The sequence below is a fragment of the Aotus nancymaae genome, unplaced genomic scaffold (genome assembly GCF_030222135.1).
Source record: "Aotus nancymaae isolate 86718 unplaced genomic scaffold, 86718_ANA_hifiasm-v0.15.2.pri h1tg000019l, whole genome shotgun sequence".
Lineage (NCBI taxonomy): Eukaryota > Metazoa > Chordata > Mammalia > Primates > Aotidae > Aotus > Aotus nancymaae.
The window spans coordinates 10,738,344-10,759,739 of NW_026988431.1; the positions used below are offsets into that span (position 1 = coordinate 10,738,344).

At 39.3% G+C, this 21,396-nt stretch overlaps 1 long non-coding RNA gene across 1 annotated transcript in view; it reads right to left on the reverse strand.

The window, feature by feature from the left end:
- Positions 1 to 7,150: 7,150 nt before the first annotated feature.
- Positions 7,151 to 21,396, reverse strand: part of LOC135275870 (uncharacterized) — a 47,256-nt gene continuing 33,010 nt past the window's right edge. Inside the window, exon 3 of the long non-coding RNA XR_010343436.1 lies at positions 7,151 to 7,262. This is a non-coding gene — a long non-coding RNA (uncharacterized LOC135275870). The remainder of the gene's footprint in view (positions 7,263 to 21,396) is intronic.

Here is a 21,396-nt window from a genome sequence, read left to right on the forward strand (position 1 = left end):
AGGTATGATGAAATGCTAAAGAGAATAAACAGCTTGGAGAAGAAAATAAATGAATTGATGGAGCTGAAAAACACAACATGAGAACTTCGCAAAGCATACACAAGTTTCAATAGCTGAATTGACCAAGCAGAAGAAAGGATATCAGAGTTTGAAGATCAACTCAATGAAATAAAATGAGAAGGCAAGATTAGGGAAAAAAGAGTGAAAACAAATGAACAAAGCCTCCAAGAAATATGGGATTATATGAAAAGACCTAATCTACGTTTGATAGGTGTACCTGAACATGACAGAGAGAATGAATCCAAGCTGGAAAACACTCTTCAGGATATTATCCAGGAGAATTTCCCCAACCTAGCAAGGCAGGCTAATATTCAAGTCCAGGAAATACAGAGAACACCACAAAGATATTCCTCAAGAAGAGCAACCCCAAGGGACATAATCGTCAGATTCCCCAGGGTTGAAATGAAGGAAAAAATGCTAAGGGCAGCCAGAGAGAAAGGCCAGGTTACACACAAAGGGAAGCCCATCAGACTCACAGCAGATCTCTTGGCAGAAACCCTACAAGCCAGAAGAGAGTGGGGGCCAATATTCAATGTCTTTAAAGAAAAGAACTTTCAACCTAGAATTTCATATCCAGCCAAACTAAGCTTCATAAGCGAAGGAGAAATAAAATACTTTATGAACAAGCAATTGCTCAAAGATTTCATCACCACCAGGCCTGCCTTACAAACAGCTCGTGAAAGAAGCATTAAACACAGAAAGGAACAACCAGTACCAGTCACTCCAAAAACATACCAAATAGTAAAGAACATCAACACAATGAAGAAACTGTGTCAACTAATGGGCAAAACAGCCAGCTAGCATCAAAATGGCAGTATCAAATTCACACATAACAATATTAAGGTTAAATGTAAATGCCCCAATCAAAAGACACAGACTGGCAAATTGGATAAAAAGTCAAAACCCATCTGTGTGCTGTACCCAGGAAACCCATCTCACATGCAAGGACACAAATAGGCTCAAAATAAAGGGATGGAGGAAGATTTACCAAGCAAATGGAGAGGAAAAAAAGCAGAAGTTGCAATCCTAGTCTCTGATAAAATAGACTTCAAACTAACAAAGATCAAAAGCAACAAAGAAAGGCATTACATAACAGTAAAAGAATCAATGCAACAAGAAGAGCTAATGATCCTAAATATATACGCACCCAACACAGGAGCACACAGATACATAAAGCAAGTTCTTAATGACCTACAAAGAGACATAGACTACCACACAATAATAGTGGGAGACTTTAACATTCCACTGTCAATATTAGACAGATCAATGAGACAGAAAATTAACAAGCATATCCAGGACTTGAACTCAGATCTGGACCAAGCAAACCTAATCGACATCTACAGAACTCTCCAACCCAAATCCACAGAATATACATTCTTCTCAGCACCACATCACACCTACTCTAAAATTTACCACATAATTGGAAGTAAATCACTCCTCAGCAAATACAAAAGAATGATTTCATAACAAACAGTCTCAGACCACAGTGCAATCAAATTAGAACTCAGGATTAAGAAACTAACTGAGAACTGAAAAACTTCATGAAAAATGAATAACTGGCTCTTAAATGTTGACTGGATAAACAATGAAATGAAGGCAGAAATAAAGATGTTCTTCGAAACCAACGAGAATGATGACACAACGTACCAGAATCTCTGGGACACATTTAAAGAATTGTCTAGAGGAAAACTTACAGCAATAAATGCCCACTTGAGAAAGAAGGAAAGATCTAAAATTGACACCCTATCATCAAAATTGAAAGAGCTAGAGGAGCAAGATCAAAAAAACTCAAAACCTAGCAAAAGACAAGAAATAACTAAGATAAGAGCAGAATTGAAGGAGATAGAGACACAAACCCTGCAAAAAATTAATAAATCCAGGAGCTGGTTTTTTTGAAAGGATCAACAAAATAGACAGACCACTAGCCAGATTAATAAAAAAGAAAAGAGAGAAGAATCAAATAGAGGCAATAAAAAATGTTAAAGGGGATATCACCACTGATTCCACAGAAATACAAACGACCATCAGAGATTACTACAAAAAACTCTATGCACATAAAGCAGTAAACCTGGAAGAAATGGATAAATTCCTGGACACCTGCACCCTCCCAAGCCTAAACCAGGATGAAGTTGAAACCCTGAATAGACCAATAACAAGGGCTTAAGTTGAGGCAGCAATTAATAGCCTACCCACCAAAAAAAGCCTAGGTCCAGATGTGTTCACAGCCGAATTCTACCAGACATACAAAGAGGAGCTGGTACCACTCCTTCTGAAACTATTCCAAACAATCCAAAAGGAGGGAATCCTTTCCAAATCATTTTATGAGATCAACGTAATCCTGATACCAAAACCCGGCAGAGACTCAACAAGAAAAGAAAACTTCAGGCCAATATCCATGATGAACATAGATGCAAAAATCTTCAATAAAATACTGGCAAATCGATTGCAACAGCACATCAAAAAGCTTATCCACCATGATCAAGTAGGCTTCATCCAGGGGATGCAAGGCTGGTTCAACATTTGCAAATCTATAAATGCAATTCACCACATAAACAGAACCAAAGACAAAAACCACATGATTATCTCAATAGATGCAGAGAAGGCTTTCAACAAAATTCAACAGCCCTGTATGCTAAAAACTCTCAAAAAACTAGGTATCAATGGAATGTATCTCAAAATAATAGAAGCTACTGACAACAAACCCACAGCCAATATCATACTGAATGGGCAAAAGCTGGAAGCATTCCCTTTGAAATCTGGCACTAGACAAAGATGCCCTCTCTCACCACTCCTATTCAGTATAGTATTGGAAGTTCTAGCCAGAGAAATCAGGCAAGAAAAAGAAATAAAGGATATTCAATTAGGAAAGGAGGAAGTCTAACTGTCTCTATTTGCAGATGACATGATTGTATATTTAGCAGACCCCATCATCTCAGCCCAAAATCTTCTGAAACTGATAAGCAACTTCAGCAAAGGCTCAGGATACAAAATCAATGTCCAGAAATCACAAGCATTCCTGTACACCAATAACAGACTTAAAGAGAGTCAAATCAAGAACGAACTGCCATTCACAATTGCTACAAAGAGAATAAAATACCTAGGAATACAACTAACAAAGGATGTAAAGGACCTCTTCAAGGAGAACTACAAACCACTGCTCAAGGAAATAAGAGAGGACACGAACAGATGGAAAAATATTCCATGCTCATGGTTAGGAAGAATCAATATTGTGAAAATTGCTATACTGCCAAAGTACTTTATGGATTCAATGCCATCCCCATCAATCTACCACTGACCTCCTTCACAGAACTGGGAAAAAACACTTTACACTTCATATGGAACCAAAAGAGAGCCCACATAGCCAAGACAATCCTAAGCAAAAAGAACAAAGCTGGAGGCATCACACTACTTGACTTCAAACAATACAAGGCTACAGTAATCAAAATAGCATGGTACTGGTACCAAAACAGAGATATAGACCAATGGAACAGAACAGAGGCCTCGGAGGCAATGCCACACATCTACAACCATCTGATCTTTGACAGACCCGACAAAAACAAGCAATGGGGAATGGATTCCCTGTTTAATAAATGGTGTTGGGGAAACTGGCTAGCCATGTGCAGAAAGCTGAAACTGGATCCCTTCCTGACACCTTACACTAAAATTAACTCCGGATGGATTAACGACTTGAACATAAGACCTAACACCATAAAAACCCTAGAAGAAAACCTAGGCAAAACCATCAAGGATATAGGCATAGGCAAGGACTTCATAACTGAAACACCAAAAGCATTGGCAACAAAAGCCAAAATAGACAAATGGGATCTAATCAAACTCCAGAGCTTCTGTACAGCAAAAGAAACAATCATTAGAGTGAACAGCAACCAACAGAATGGGAAAAATTTTGCAATCTACTCATCTGACAAAGGGCTAATATCCAGAATCTACAAAGAACTAAAACAGATTTACAAGAAAAAAACAAACAAACCCATTCGAAAGTGGGTGAGGGATATGAACTGACACTTTTCAAAAGAAGACATATATGAGGCCAACAAGCATGAAAAAATGCTCATCATCACTGGTCATTAGAGAAATGCAAATCAAAACCACATTAAGATACCATTTCATGCCAGTTAGAATGGCAATCATTAAAAAATCTGGAGACAACAGATACTGGAGAGAATGTGGAGAAATAGGAACAGTTTTATACTGTTGATGGAGTGTAAATTAATTCAACCACTGTAGAAGATAGTGTGGCGATTCCTCAAGGACCTAGAAATAGAAATTCCATTTGATCCAGCAGTTCCATTACTGGGTATATATCCAAAGGATTATAAATCGTTGTATTATAAAGACACATGCACACGTATGTTCATTGTGGCACTGTTTACAATAGCAAAGACCTGGAACAAACCCAAATGCCCATTGATGATAGACTGGACAGGGAAAATGTGGCACATATTCACCATGGAATACCATGCAGCTATAAAAAATGATGAGTTCGTGTCCCTTGTAGAGACATGGATGAACCTGGAAACCATCATTCTCAGCAAACTGACACAAGAACAGAAAGTCAAATACTGCATGTTCTCACTCGTAGGCGGGTGTTAAACAATGAGAACACATGGACACAGGGATGGGACCATCACACACTGGGGTCTGTTGGGGGAATTAGGGGAGGGACAGCAAAGGGGTAGGGAGTTGAGGAGGAATAACATGGGGAGAAGTGCCAGATATAGGTGATGGGGATGGAGGCAGCATGTATGTACCTATGCAACAATCCTGCATGTTCCTCACATGTACTCCAGAACCTAAAGTGCAATAAAATATATAAAAATAAATAAAAATATAAGTAAAATAAAGTAAGAGCCAAGAGGGTCAAATTGTTTCCAAGTAACTTAACTATGCTCTAGCTCAAAAATATCTACATAAAAACAAACATATCGAGCACCCAACAATGTATTAATAAAATTCATAATTTCTGGCATCTAATCAAAAGTTACCTAACATGCAAAAAAGGATAATACAATCTATAATGTGTGTGTGAGGTGGGAGGAGGAGGCCAGTCAATTAAAATTAACCAAGAAATGATATTGATGATAAATTAACAGACAAGAACATTAAAACAGCTATTATTACTGTATTCCATGTGTTAGTGCCTAAGACTGAACTTGTTGAATAGAGACAATAAAAATACTTTCATGCAAACCAAAATCACAATGAGATACCATCTCATGCTAGTCAGAATGGCAATTATTAAGAAGTCAAGAGAGAACAGATGCTAGTAAAGCTGTGGAGAAACAGGAATGCTTTCATGTTGCTGGTGGGAATGTAAGTTAGTTCAACCATCGTTGGAGACAGTATGGCAATTTCTTAAGGATCTAGAGGGAGAAATACCATTTGACTCAGCAATCCCATTACTGGATTATACCCAAAGGAATATGAATCATTCTACTATAAAGATACATGAACATGTATGTTTATTGCAGCACTATTTACAATAGCAAAATCATGGAGCCAACCCAAATGCCCATCAGTGATAGACTGGATAAAGAAAATATGGTACATATATACCATGGAATACTATGCAGCCATGAAAAGGAATAAGATCATGTCCTTTGCAGGGACATGGATGAAGCTGGAAGGCATCATCCTCAGTAAATTGACACAGGAACAGAAAACCAAACACTGCATGTTCTCACTCATAAGTGGGAGTTGCACAATGAGAACAGGTGGACACAGAAAGAGGAACAACATACACCAAGGCCTGTTGGAGGGGTGGTGTGGTGTGAGGGAGGGAACTTAGAGGATGGGTCAATAGCAAACCACCGTGGCACATGTATACCTATGTAACAAACCTGCACATTCTGCACATGTATCCCAGAACTTGAAGTAAAATAAAAAAAGGAAAAAAAGAAAAAAAAATTAAAGACTAAAATTGAACTGTTAACTATTTAAAACAAAATAGTGATGATTTATTTTAGAATTTTAACATATTTACAAGTGAAATTTACAAGGAGGGGGCTTTCAAAAAGTTTGTGAGAAAATGGAATTAAAAGATAAAAGCTTCATCAAGTTCAAGGCACTTTTTGTAGGTGATGATACCAGCCATGAAAGATCTGAGGGTCCTGGCAATTTCACCATACCAATGTAGTCTTTTTTGCCTCATTAACTGACAATAAAATGGATGATCTTTAAAGATTTTTTTTAAGATTTGGAAACAAAAAGAAGTCAGAAGGAGCCAAATAAGGGCTGTAAGGTGAATGCCTACTGATTTCCTACTGAAACCCTTGCAAAATTATCCTTATTTGATGAGAGGAATCAGCAGGAGCATTGTGGTGGTGGACTGTCTGTTGAAGCTTTCCTGATCATTTTTCTGCTAAAGCTCTGGCTGACTTCTCAAAATACTTTCACAATAATCAGATGTCATTATTTATTGGCCCTCCAGAAAGTCAATAAGCAAAATGTCTATAGCATCCTAAAAAACTGTTCCTAGGACTTTTGCTCTTGACTAGTCTGCTTTTGTTTTGACTGACCACTTCCACCTCTTAGTAGCCATTGCTTGGATTGTGCTTTGTCTTCAAAATCACACTGGTAAAGCTATGTTCCATTTCCTGTTACAATGCTTTGAAGAAATGCTTCAGGATTTGAATCCCAAAGTGCTGGGATTACAGGCATGAGCCACTGTGCCTGGCCTATGACCTTGAATATCAACAACTTATTCACGTTGTTGTTGACACTGTCAAGCAGTGGTCTCTTGGGACTGTCTCCATCCCTATGGAAATGAGTACTTACAGTTTAAAATGAAGAACACAGTTTGGCCAGTTGTCACAAGAATTTAAAAGGTGGTAGAAACAAAGAGGCATTTGTATTAATTCAGACTTTAAATTAGAAAAAAAGATATTAAACCACTAACTTGGCCAGGCGCAGTGGTTCACATCTGTAATCTCAGCCACTTGGGAGGCAGAGGCAGGAGGATCATTAGAGCCTGGGAGTTTGAATCTAGCCCACACAACACAGCAAGACCTCGTCTTTACTAAAAATAAAAAATAAAAAATTTAGCCAGATGTGGCGGTACTTGCCTGTAGTACCAGCTACTCCAGAGGCTGAGGCAGGAGGAATGCTTGAGCCCAGGAGTTTGAGATTGCAGTGAGCTATGGTCACACCACTTCACTCCAGCCTGGGTGACAGAGTAAAAGACCCTATGTCAAAAAAAAAAAAGAAAGAAAGAAAGAAAGAAAGAAAGAAAAACCACTGACTCATGAGACTTGAAAACAAACTACCTTAATAAATTATTTGCATAGTTTGCTAATTAATTAATTAAAAATAAATTAGTTGCATAAGTCCAACATTCTATCTTGAAAAGGAACCTCTCCTAGACTCAACTAAAATTTGAGTTGGTGAGACCTTAGAGAACATCTAAGCCAAAGGTTTTCCCACAGAGTACAAAGAACCCTAGGTGTTAATAAAAGACTATTTAGAACTCCCACAATATGTGAGTGAAAGTCTAGTCTGCTCTGGGTCCCCTTCTCCAAACATATCAATTCTGCTTTAATCAATTTTATATGTTGGATTTTGAGTTAAATATCATTTGAAATAGATGTTCTGATCTCTTCAAAACTATAAAAATCACAATCATAACTCCCTCTCTCACACACACAAACAACACACACATAGATATACATACATTTTGTTGTCAAGCAGCTGAGGCAGACATAGAAAGTGATTACGCTAAGGTCACATAGCTGATACCAGAGATGATACTAGAAACTCTCCCACCAGGTACATTTTCTTCTCCACGTGTTCCTTCTCATGACTAATTAATCTTCCTGTCCTGGACTATTGTAATTCTTACCACGTTGGTCAATTTCAATGTGGAATCGTGGATGAGCAGGTTTTGTTGGATTGATGAATGATCCTAGAGCTTTGGAAACTCTAGTGTGACATCAGCTGGGCCCAGGTGAAATGGTAATCGCCAGTGGATAAATGATTTGGACACTGTAATTTCCCCCGTGATCTAGTTTGCTTGCTTCCGCTGCTTTATTTAGAATGTGCTTTGCTACATCTCCCAACCTTGCTACACTTTGAGTGCCAATAAACGTCAAACAGATTAGACAGGCCCATTACTCAATGGGCACATTTCTAAAAATGGTACAAAGGTGAAATCCCAACAGTTTCAGATAATTGGAGTATTTACACGATGTTAGGAAAACATCTGCTTCAAAAATTCAGAGGTTTAAGAGTTGATATAATGTTTTATTAGGAGCCTACACCACCACTACTCACTGCACAGAAAATATTAAGCCATGTCAGAGTGAATGAGTTTTGAGTACCTATTATATAGAATGGGCTGTACAGAGATGGGCCCTCTAATAGCCACTTAGAGTGAATACATTTTGCTTTTATCAAAAGAGAAGAGAATAGAGCCCACTTTTATAGCTTCGCTCATAGATAAATGCAGGTAGAAAGAAAGAGATATTTTTTCCTTCAGTACTGACCACTTAGGTTTGAGCATATAACATCCTTGCTCTAATATAGTCACTAGCTTCAAGAGGCAGATAAAAGGTAGCAACAGTTCACTAGAACAAATCTTGAATTTTTGTTTATCTTTACTGTTACCACAGTAAAGTGGAGTGAATCACCAGTTATGGAGCCAAGCACCATATACTCTCTCAATCTGTATAAGAATTCTGAGATATAGGTACAATTATTGCCATTTTACACATGAAGAAACTGAGGCTTGGAGAGCTTAAACAACTTGCTTTCGTCACATATCTAGTAAATGAAAAAGCTGGGTTTCTAATCCAATCAGTTTCATTCCAAAGTCTTCACTTCTTGCCATTGCTGTCGTCAGTTGTGCAGAAAATAAGCAGATGAAAGTTGAAATAATAACAACTAGATTAGGTTGTTCTGGTTATTTCATAACCACAAGAAATTTACAATATCCTTCAAGGAATCATCTAGAATAGAGTTTGTTGGTGGGGACACACCCCATTACTAATGGATTAGTGCTAGAATCACACTTCCACATTTCCTCTTCACCAAGATTTAATTACATCTCCAGTGTTTTCTTTGTGATATCGTTCCGTTTTTATACCTAACGGGGTAGTCGGTGGGAAGTTTGTAAATGAGGAAGCTGTATGTCTAAAGAGGGAGAGAGACAGAATATGAGCTGGGCTTTGCAGGAGCCAACCAGTATTTCCAGTCTACGATGCTAAATTTACCATGCAGTTTTTACACATACATAAATGTACACACGTGCAGGCACAGGCCTCCCTATGCCAAAAAAGAGATGGGGAGAGGACAAAGTATTGCTTCCTTCTTTTTCCTTTGCAATTCTGAGGAAACGGCTCTTAGATTCGTAACTTATTAATCACAAATTTTGGTGCTATGTCTTTAGACTGGAAAAGCACCACTTGATTTTCAATGCATATTCTGCTAACGGGTAGGTTTTGCCTCTCAACTAAACTGTACAGGGGAAGGTGCATTCTAAACTGATTGCCCTACTTAGGCAGCTCCTGGCAGGAATGCTAAGATGGATTAACATGCATAACAGAAGGCTTATGTGACCCTGGGAGACGGTAGAACCTGAAATAACCTTAATATCCTGTCAACTTTCATTACCAGACCCCACTGAACAAGAAAAGCCTATTTAACAATCTGTCTGGGAAGGAAAAATCCATATCTTTTTTTTAAACCAGTATTTTTCATCCTGTTCTTTTTTATCCTGGGGATATTTTCTTCCACCTCACTTCTCAGAACAATATCACTGCACTAGACCAAGTAATCTGGCATCCTGATTTCATCAGATTTCTCAGTATATATGGCACTCCACAGCCCCTGCTGCCACAGACCTTCTTCAAACATACCCTCATACATCTGGAACACAGGGTCCATGCTGAACAGTTAGCAGTCTAGTTTTAGCAGTGTGTCTGGACAGAAACAACTCCATCTTCACAGTTGTTTTTCTAGGTTCAGCCCTAGGAAGGTGTTCCGGCTCAAGAAAGAGGAGAAGTTTTAATTCAACTAAAGATTCTAAAGCAAAAATATCTTGGAGAAGTACCTGACTTTCTCAGACATACACAAACCCAGATGTCTGGTCAAGCTGTCAATTGCATTTGCTGAAAGCATCCTGAGTTACTTTAGCAAGCCAAGTGCTGTATGTTCCTCAAGGGAGGTGTTTATGGGAAATTCTAAAAATACTGAAGCACTAAAATCCAAAATAATTGCATTCCTGTCGCTTTTTAACAGCGCTTTCAAGAAATAGACCATTCTTTCTGTCTCAGTAAATGCTTTCCAAATTTTCAAATTAGATGTCATATCCTGAGGTTCCAAACATCTTCCATTCACAAGATATGACTTAGCTATAGATTTAATTCCGTTTAATCAGAGTAGTTGAAATCATGTTTTTAAAAAAATCACTAGGCAGTCGAGAGAGATCTGGATTCTTCAAAATTAGTAGCAGTGTGACCTTGGGCAAGTTACTTCTCTAAACCATTAAAGGGAAGGAGGAAAGTCATAAAATCTGTTGAATGATTGGGCATTTTAGCATCACTACCTTTACTAAATGGTTTTCAGTATTTCTTCTAGTTTTAGTTTTCTATTCTACTGAGTTCTTAAATTGATTTAACAAATGTTTGCTGAGAAATTCTATAAGCCAAGCACATTGCTATGCACTAAAAGAGTCTTCAAAATCAATATGAGGGCCGGGTGCAGTGGCTGATGCCTGTCACCCCAGTGTTTGGGGAGGCTGAGGTGGGCAGATTGCTTGAGCTCAGGAGTTGAGGACCAGCCTGGGCAACATGGCAAAACCCCATATCTACAAAAAATACAAAAATTAGTCAGGTGTGGTGGCACACACCTGTAGTCCCAGCTACTTGGGAGGCTGAGGTTGAAGGATCGCTTGAGCCCCGGAGGTGGAGGTTGCAGTGAGCCAAGACTGTGCCACTGAACTCCAGCTTGGGAGACACAGCCAGGCCCTGTCTCGATAAAACAAAATAAATTAAAATCAGTATGAAATATTAAAGGATTTTTACAGGTTTTTTTAAATGACAAACTATGCCTTCTAGTTTCTTTTTCCGCAAAATTCGGAAGAATCGCTTCTTATACTATGAATGAGGCCACACTGTGAAATAATCCTGTCAGGAATTTGTCATCTTACTCCTTGAGAAATTTCTCAGTTCCTCCCATCCCACTGTGATGCAGTGTGATTTCACTTATCTGAGCTCCAATATCTTTCTATAAAACAGATAAGTTAGTTAGATGTTTAATTGGAAAAAACAATGTATAGAGCAAGAGTCAGAATAACTGAGTTCCAGTTCTGGCTGTGGCACTAAAACATGGGACAATTGACTTGATCTCTAGGTCTCACCTCCCTGATATGAAGAATCTGGTCTTGATGATTTAGCTTATTTCTAAAATTCTTCTAGAGGATTGAGAGAGAAGGAGAGAGAGAAAATCTGTCTAAACTGGCACTGTAGAATACAGTAGTCACTAACAAGCATTTGAAGTGTGGCTCATTCAAACTGAGATGTGCAAAAACAAAAGGATATAGACTCTCTCATTGATAATTTTTAATGAGATATTTTTAATGAGTTAATTGTAATATTGACTTATGTAATGAAAGAGTAAATATTTTAAATATATTGAGTTAAAACAATATATTACTAAAATTAATTTCACCTATCTCTTTTTAATTTCATGTAGTTATTGGAAAATTTTAAATTTTCTAGTGGTTTTCACATGTGGTTCATATTCGTTCCTTGCATTGTATTTCTGCTGGACAGGACTGGTCTAAACCCTCTCAATTACATACTTACTGCGAAGTCATCAGCTTGTGAAGAGTTAAGTAGGTCATATTGTTTTGGCCTGCATTTAAAAAAAAACTTAAAGTAAAAAATAGGAAGAAAAAGAGGATAAGAAAACATGTGTCTGTCTGGGAAGTGGACATGTCCCTTGCCACCTGAAGCCCCTAAGGAGTTCTATTTCTCCTGGCTGCTCCGGGCCTCATTCTGCAGATTTGAATAAGAACAAGCCTGAGAACTAGAGAAGTGGCAAGGCCCTCGGCCGCTATCTTAGAAAATGCAGACAGACTGACAGGAGAAAAACATGCCACTGAAAGTGAAAAGGGCCCAGGAGAAAAAAAAGAGTTGGAGAAGCCTGGCGTTTAAATCATTTGGGGGGAGTCTGAAGTGAGGGAGGAAAGGAACGAAATTGACCACCAGAGCTCTGCCTTCTAAAGCAAATATTCTCTCTCCCTTCATTTCTTCATCCTTGTATAATACTTTCCATTTCATGCCTTTCTTTATAGCTTGCAATTCTCTTTGCTAGGCACTTTCACATACGTATCTCATTTAATTGTGATATGCCTTTGAGGTCAGTATGATTACCCTCACTTTACAATTAAGAAAACAACTGTAACTCACGGAAGTTATATAACTTGCCCAACTTCGAATAGCTAGAAATTATGGTGGGATCAGAATGTGAATCTGTAGCTTCTGACTTCACTGGTTATGTATGTTTCCACAAAGTCGCATCTGCATATAGTTCAACTGTTCTTTCTTAATTATCTTGTGACATATTTTAAACTCAGCTAATTTTCTAGTTGCTTTATGAAGACAGTTTAGAGGTTATTCTCCTTCACATTTTAAACTGCTCCCTAAAATATGACAGGGCTAATTTTTAAAACTCCTTTTCTCACTACTAGCTAAACACTGTCCAAATATTAATCAGATATGAATACTTAGGCTAATAAAATAAGTGGGTCTTTGGCTAATTTGAATAGCTCAGCCAAACCTATGAAGAAACAAAATTAGCAGATACCCTGTCTGCCTTTCAGTGGATAAAAGATTTGAGCAAGAAACATATTAAAACACTTTCTCCAAATGAATTAAAATTAACTTAGTTGATTATGGGAAATCTATAATGCAAATGCGTGAAACTAAACCCTTAAAATCATGATCACATAATTTTGGTCATTTAATTTCAACAAAAGTAGCAAAATATTTTTTCTTTTCACCTTCATGAATCACAGGAAAGAAGACAAATGAAATACATGCACTGTGCTTATTTGAAATAAAGTTTCTTCCTGTTCTATCTGTAATCCCCCAAATGCCAGCATTAATCCATTCTAAATCCACAAGGCTTTCAGTTCAGACCCCAGGGAAGGCGTAAGTAATGCACACAGAAGCTGTGCCAGTTCGAAACCCACAACAGAAGCCAGAGTATCTGAAGGCTTGATTGGGAATTTGACTTCAAACAAATCCCCAAGTGGGGGATTTAAACATATACAGGAGTTGCTATTTTTTTTTCAGTCTAAGTAATAGAGAGTAAAACTAGCAAAATCATTTTTTTGCATTATTTCATTTCAACCGACATTCTCGATTTGTGTTGTAAAATCTTATGGGAAAAGAGGTATCAGGTGTGATCTGTCCTCAGAAATTTCAAGATGGTACAAAGAAATTCAAATACAACAAACACTGACAGATGCAGTAGGTGAAAATTGTTCCCATTGCCTAGTAACTTTTTATTTGCAAAATAATTTTGAGTTGTTTTAAGTAGCATTTTCTCTACTGCATTTGAGTATATATATAATGTTTCTATATTACATTAAGATAAAGGATAGTAATTAGAAATCTCACCTATTAAAAATCATTAGAAATTAAGATACAGAATCTATAAGAGACATAATTTTACTTAGAATATTTCAGTGCCCAATAAACTTTCATAAACATGTCTATAATATTAAAAAGGTATTTCTATGTGTAAATAAGTTATAGGGAGCTTGGAATGCAGAGTTCGATAGGTAGAAAACAGACTTTTTTCTCCTTTTCAAATCAGGAAAACTGTGGTAGGAATGTATGTACTGAGTATTTCTTAGTAACTCAAACTAAGCAAAGTCAACTCGGCTGGGTGCTGTGGCTCTCACCTGTAATCCCAGCACTTTAAGAGGCCAAGGTGGGCAGATCACCTGAAGTCAGAAGTTCGAGACCAGCCTGGCCAACATGATAAAACCCCATCTCTACTAAAAATACAAAAATTAGCTAGGTGTGGTGCTGGGTGCCTGTAAGCCCAGCTACTTGGGAGGCTGAGGCAGGAGAATCACTTAAACCCAGGAGGTAGAGATTGCAGTGAGCCAAGATGGCGCCACTGCACTCCAGCCTGGGTGACAGAGTGAAACGCCGTCTTGAAAAGAAAAAAAAAAAAAAAAAGAAAAGAAGTCAATTCAGCACAAAATAATTTCAAAGGTACTTTACCTTACACTGCAGATAAAAATTTTTATATAAATTATATTTGTGTGAATTAATTATGTTAAATGACCCAAAGCATGGTCATCATTTAAAGAAAACCTCTGGTGACTCATTTATTTTAAAAAATTAACTGCTTCCTCATTTATCTGTGTTGTAAATTAACTCTTCATTCAACAAGTAATTAATGAGCACCAATTATGTGCTAGGCACTGAGTCCACAATACTTCTCAAGGCAGCACGTTCCCATTGTCAAGGAGCTTGGAGTACACAAGGTGAGACACACAAACAAGTGACTAAGCAAGTTCATTTAACAAGCACAGCCGGTGCTGAGTTACCAAGGAAATAAACATGGCATGTGTTGGAGAGTGGCTGGTGGCCTACTTCACACTGGATAATCAGGGAAGGCTTCTCCAGGGAAGTGGCATCTAAACTAAGATCTAACCGTCGAGAAGGAGCTTATCCATTGCACAGAAAGAGAACAAGGATATAATGTGTTTTGTGGGACAAATGATGGTAGAGAAAATAGAGCTTAAAGGCCTGAAGAGTGAAGAAGCCTAGAGGATTGCTAGGAAGGGAGGAAGGAGCCATAGAGGAGATCAGGTAGGCTGGGCTGTGATAAAGGGATAGGAGTTTAATCCAATCTGTGTTTTGGAACAATCTCTCATGCTGCCCTTGGAGAACTGATTGAAGACACGCCGCATGGAAGCTGGGCCACATGTTAGGAGGCTACTATATAAGGGAAAGATGATAGTAACTGGACTCCGTGGTTGCAGTGGAAACAGAGACAGGGCAGTGGACTGGAGGAGAAAAACAGCAAGGCTTAGACAGATTCGATGCTGATGGATTAGGCTTGATAAAGACATTTGCATTAAACATGCCTCCCAGATATACGTACAATGCAGATCTTTATAAAAACCCCTCTCCATTTACCATAAGGACGTGTTTTTCCAGTATACTCGTTCTCATAGTTTGCTAGTTCACTGCTTGTGAAAATTCTGGTTTCGTAAGAATTTATTTAAACTCTCAAATACAGATCTTCAGTATCATTCATAACTGAATTCCTATTTAAAAATCTATTGAGCCAAACATGGAAATCTGCAATTCTCTCTTTTCTACATAATACTGTTAAAGCGAGCCTTATTTCTTTTTTATTCCTCTTCAACAGCTAGTAACGGCTTCCATCGATGTGGTTGTCCTCGCTATTTTTGTCACTGCTGCTGCTCTTGTTGTTTTCTAAAGATGACTACAATCCTTACTAGTTAACCCAGAAATGATTAAAATAATTCATATAAGGAGGCCACTGTTTGGAATGGGGCTTTCAAGTATTCTACTTAAGTCTACGCCAAATTAACTGGCTTCCATCTCTTGAAAAATGTTAGATGACTTCATCTGATTTCCAGCCCTGACTGAGTAATGCTTGGAATCTGGGTATCTAAAATGTTCACACCACAAAACAAAGCTCATAGAAACCTACCAATTTCTACTGAGTTTTTGGTTCCATCGTTTTCCTCTACTTTAGTTTTTACCAGTTCATGTCAATGGTCTAGATATTATAGGAATATAAACTCTAGGGTTCCTGGTATTTTCCAAGGAATTCACCTGAGCGTTGGGAGCATGTGGAATAGTCAAGAACAGAGTACCATGGTGTACCTTCACAAATAACTCACAAAGAGGCAGAAATATGTCAATAACCCTCAGCAACGACCCCAGGCAACACCACAAACAGAGGCAGACTACTAGGAAAGAAGTCACTATGAGAGTGTCCCTTACATTTTCAAACAAAGGCCTGGTTCACATTTGGTGCTGTGTTGACTCACACACAAAAGGATGATTTTATTGAAATCTTCTCCAGTTGCTCGTTCATCTGTTGAATTTTTTTTTTTTTTTTGAGACGGAGTTTTACTCTTGTTACCCAGGCTGGAGTGCAATGGCGCGATCTCAGCTCATCCTCCTGAGCCTCCTGAGTAGCTGGGATTACAGGCATGTGCCATCATGCCCAGCTAATATTTTGTATTTTTAGTAGAGACGGGGTTTCACCATGTTGACCAGGATGGTCTCGATCTCTTGACCTTGTGATCCACCCGCCTCGGCCTCCCAAAGTGCTGGGATTACAGGCATGAACCACCATGCCCGGCCCATCTGTTGAACTTTTACTGCACTTTTACATCTCATACTCAAAGTAAGATGAATTCTTTGAGTTATAGGATCACTGTGACTTCTATCTGCATCAATCTAGGTCAGCCTCATCAAATTATGAATATTTCAGATGGGAAATAGTAGATACCTAGGCAAAAGACTCATGTCTGGTTCCAATTTGAAATTGCTTCTTCTCATCCCTTTTCAGTTCTAAATCTCTAAGGTTTTGAGGCTAAGTACTTTCAGGACTGTTTGTTATGACTAGAACTAAGGTAGGGATGCCTGTCAGGACCCAGCCTCCTGCATCTTGTTTAATGTGGAGGAACTTCACTCTCCCTACAGCCCTTGCTCCCCACAATCCCTCCAAGCACAAAATCTTAAATAAGAGAGGCCAGGCCTTGAGTTTCTGAAGCTAATGATGAAGCCAAATTGGCAGTGTAGTCTAGTAGCAGAAATGTGGGTGAGCTTTGCTATACAGAGCTGGGTTCCAATCCTCTATCCACCCGTACATCTCAGGGATGTTGAGCAAGTTATGTAGCTTTACAGAACCTCAGTTCAGTTCTTCGAGAATAGATATTACAACTCCTCTCTCACAGATTTATTATGAGGAATCAACTAAATAATGTCCCTGTAAGTTCCTGGCACATGATAGGCTACCAGTGAATCTTATCATAGCAGGAGTCCCAGCTGCATTGTTTGCTGCTGATATATTCTGCCAAGTCTGGCTGCCTGGTAGGGTGGGTCTGCCAGGAGACTGTTTGCTTCAGAAACTGAAGAGCCTCCTGGGAAAAAACTCATACAGAATGAGACTGTCAGACAAGCTTGGCCCAAGAAGAAAAAGCCTCAGTTATCTGGGGGAAAAGTTGGCTTTGACTCTGTGATATTACCCCATCCCCCAAACCAGCCTCCATCGGATGTGCTCATATCAGAGTCCTAAGGAGAAAGAAGACTCTAAACAAAAACAAAGAGCTGTTTTCTCTGAAAACATCTGGCTCACCCACTTACATTTCTTCCACTTCTCTTTCCACACACACTCGAGCACTGAGGAGCATTCTGGCTGGCCCAATTGCCAGGAGATTCTTTATTCTCTTGAATTAGTGGATCTGGCTTACTAAGCCCAACTCAGAGTTGCAGAACTTGGATTCTGCACTTGGGTTACTCAAATGAATGAAGCAAGCACCTGGCTTCCCCCTCCTCCTTCCTGAGCCTGCCTTCTTTGGATGAATTTGCATTACAGGGACCTCTAGAGGGACTTAGCTTTTCTAAACAAAATACAAAAGTCCAGGTTTTGATTAGCAGCCTCACAGGGCAGCCCACCTGTTACACTGACAAGCACATTGCCCGGTGAGCCACTATGTCAAATCACTTCCCCACTTCTTCCCAAACAAGGAAGCAGATGCTCAGTAGAATCAGGGCAGTGTCAGGAGCTAACCTTGAAAATTGGCCTAGACATGAATTGGAATGACACTGCAGAGATGCTTAAGTTTTACAGGCTAAAAGTAGCCAAATCTGACCCATTCAGAAGTAGGCCTTACTCTTTTGACACTGAGGCCACCTTTGTCTCCCCTGTCCTCCTTCCATGCCTTGTACTGTGTCTTTCAGTAGATAAAAACACCTGAGGTCAGGAGTTCGAGACCAGCCGCCAAACATGGTGAAACCCCATCTCTACTAAAAATACAAAAAAATTAGTCGGGCGTGGTGGTGGGTGCCTGTAATCCCAGCTACTTGGGAGGCTGAGGAAGGAGAATCTCTTGAGCCCGGGAGGCAGAGGTTGCAGTGAGCCAAGATTTCACCACTGCACTCCAGCCTAGGTGACAAGAGTGAAACTCTGTCTCAAAAAAACAAAAACAAACAAACAAACAAATGCTTGTGCATTTTATCTCCATTGTTCACAGAGTAAAAGCATTTCCCCACACCAAATCGTGGTTTAAAGCTTTATCACAAGCTTCCTATTACTCAGCAGAATCCACTCTTGTTACATATATACGGTGATCAGAAAGTTGCCCTGGTTGAACACAACTAAACGGCCTTCAGAAACTATTCTCGAATTTCAGAGTACGTAAGACGAAGCCCGCCTTTCACATTCTCCTTCAGGGGTCTCAGACAGGGCACAGAAATCTGCATTTTTTACAGGTACCCAAGGGGATACCAATGCAGATAATTCTCAGAATTCACTGTCAGGTATTCTGAATTAGAAAAAGTCACTTAAGATTTTAAATTATATCTATTGATTTGGCACGATAATTCGACAGCAAACTTGACAGCAAAATTTTTTTAAAAACTGCAATGTAGAGCATCTTTCAATAAACATGAACTGAATCAAAGGAATATTCTCTAGTCTGTAGGTTTCTCCTGAAACTTCCAGATCACTTACATTCTGCAGTGATGTGCCTGTATCCCAAGATGCAAATTACCTACCTCCTGAATCCTCCTCAGAGACTATTCCACTCAGAACAATGCCACAATCCAGTTACCTAGTCACCTTCCTGTCCTAGGGTCATTAGAAGGGTCCATGATACACCAGCATAAATCACTGCTTCTCAGACAACCTCTATACCAATTCAGATGGAGGACTTTTCAGACAGCCTATGATGTTTATGTTCTATCTATTTCTCACATCCAAGAGGGCCCAAGCTTAATTTATCTGTCTGGACCATGATTCTACTTCTGATGCCAACCTTAAGTTTTCAAAGCTCTGACACAAAATGACAACAGAGGTTTTGCTGGCAGCAAAAGGTGACAGGTAAAAAAAAAGCATGTTCATTAAAGTGTGATTAGAAAGTTCCTGAGCTACTGAAACCTTTATTCCTGTCTCAAACTCCCAAAGGTCTCCTTGCTTCTAGAACATATTATTTTCTGCCTTCCAGGGACAAATCTATTTGACACATTTTTGTCACCTACAAATCAATGGACAAAGCAAGCACATTCATAGGGCTTTAAAGCCTTCAGAATTCAGACCAACTTGGGCAGGAGTCATGATGAATGTTTAGAAATGTGGGAGGAAGGGGGCTACGAAGGGGCTGGAATTTAGACAGAGCAAGGGCTACAGTAACTGACCTAATTACAGTAACAAGCTGTGCAGGTCTGCTGGGTAGATAAGATCCAAAGGGACAAGACCCAGTGTTTGAGTGTTCACCTGCTTGCAAGGCACAGGGGTGAGAGACCCAGGCAGCTGCAGTCATCCTGGGGTATGTATATGCATTAGGATCCAGGAAGTATTTGGGACGGATGACATGTTGTAGAATACAGTTTGGTTCTGGTTTGATTTGAGACACGGCTGTAAATTCAGATTCAGAAGTGCAAACTTGCATAGAGACGACAGTGGCCGGCCAGCCAGACACGATGTGGCGGAAGGGACACTAGGAAGTGCTGTGATTCACGGGCTGAACAGCAATTCAGCACTTACCGCAGGTGGTAGGCAGATTAGAGGTTGTGCAGCAGGCACAAAGGGTGATCAGGGTCATAGCTAAGTCATAGCTAGATCAGCAGACCTCAAATATGGAAGTCACTCCATTCTGAGCCCATATGCATCCTGGGGGCAGCGGCAGGAGAGGTGGCTATAATAAAATATTTCTTTGTTCTGGCAGAGTTAACTCAGGAACTAGTGTGGCACCAGTGGAAATAATAGTAGCTCTGTGCCTTTTGTGCAATGACTCATCAAGGCAACTGAGACACACTTTTTGACACCTAGATTCTGTTGAAATAATGCAGGCTACATCATAAAACACATCATCTATACCACTGTGGGCACCACACCCAGGTTTCCCACCATCTATGCTTCGCGTCACCCTCCCAGTCAAAGAAGATCCTTCTAAGGAACCAAGAGTGCCCAGGCTGATATGCAGGATTATAACAGCCCCACATTACACGTAGGATTGTAACAGCCCCGCATTACACGTTGGGTTGCAACAGCCCCGCGTTACACGTAGGGTTGCAACAGCCCCGCGTTACACGTAGGGTTGCAACAGCCCCGCGTTACACGTTGGGTTGCAACAGCCCCGCGTTACACGTAGGGTTGCAACAGCCCGCGTTACACGTAGGGTTGTAACAGCCCCGCGTTACACGTAGGGTTGTAACAGCCCCGCATTACACTCAGCTGGCAGCGATGCCCTCCAACTTAACCTTCCAAAAGTACCTTCCTCTTTCTTTGTCCCCACCACTCTTACCTTCATGAGTTTGACAATACCATCAAAAGAGGTCTACTCAAGCCTAGCATAACCAGCCAATATTTTGGAGGTGAAAATAAAAGTGATTGTATGCCAACCAGGTGGTAAATAAAGTGAAATCAAAGGTATAATATCACCAAGGCAGAAGTACTCAGCTAAAAATTGCAGATGCAAATTTTTCATGCTTTTGAGTTAAAAAAAAAAAGGAACAAATGATATGGGCAGTGTTTAAGCCTAACATTTCTTCAACTCGGAGGATTTTTCTGTTGAATATAAACAGGCATTAATTTGTATGTGTTTATTACTCTTAATTTTCAAGCACATTGGAGGTCAATTAAGAAACTGATAAACCTCTCTCCAGAAAAGATTAAAGGAGAAAAATATTAACACACCTTTAATATGCTCGCCAGAAAATAGAACTTGGTAATTATTGCTAAAGGTAAATGTCCATGTTAATATGACCAGATGGAAGGCTAATGAAAAGCTTGTCCTTCGCTTCTCACCTCAAATAACGGGCAAAATGGAATTCTCATTTGTAATGTAACAATAGGCACACATTAAATTGTTTTATACTGGAATATAAAAGTAAAGCTTAAAAGAAAATTAACATCTGCCAAATACAAAAAAAAAGGCTTTCTAATGTTTATTCGTACAAACTTCACAACATGTCAATTTAATAAATTAACAGTATATTGATTAAATATCCTAAGAGGTAAAGTTATTTAGGATCATACATGTTATCTACGTGATGGTTAATTTTATGTATCAACTTAACTGGGCCACGG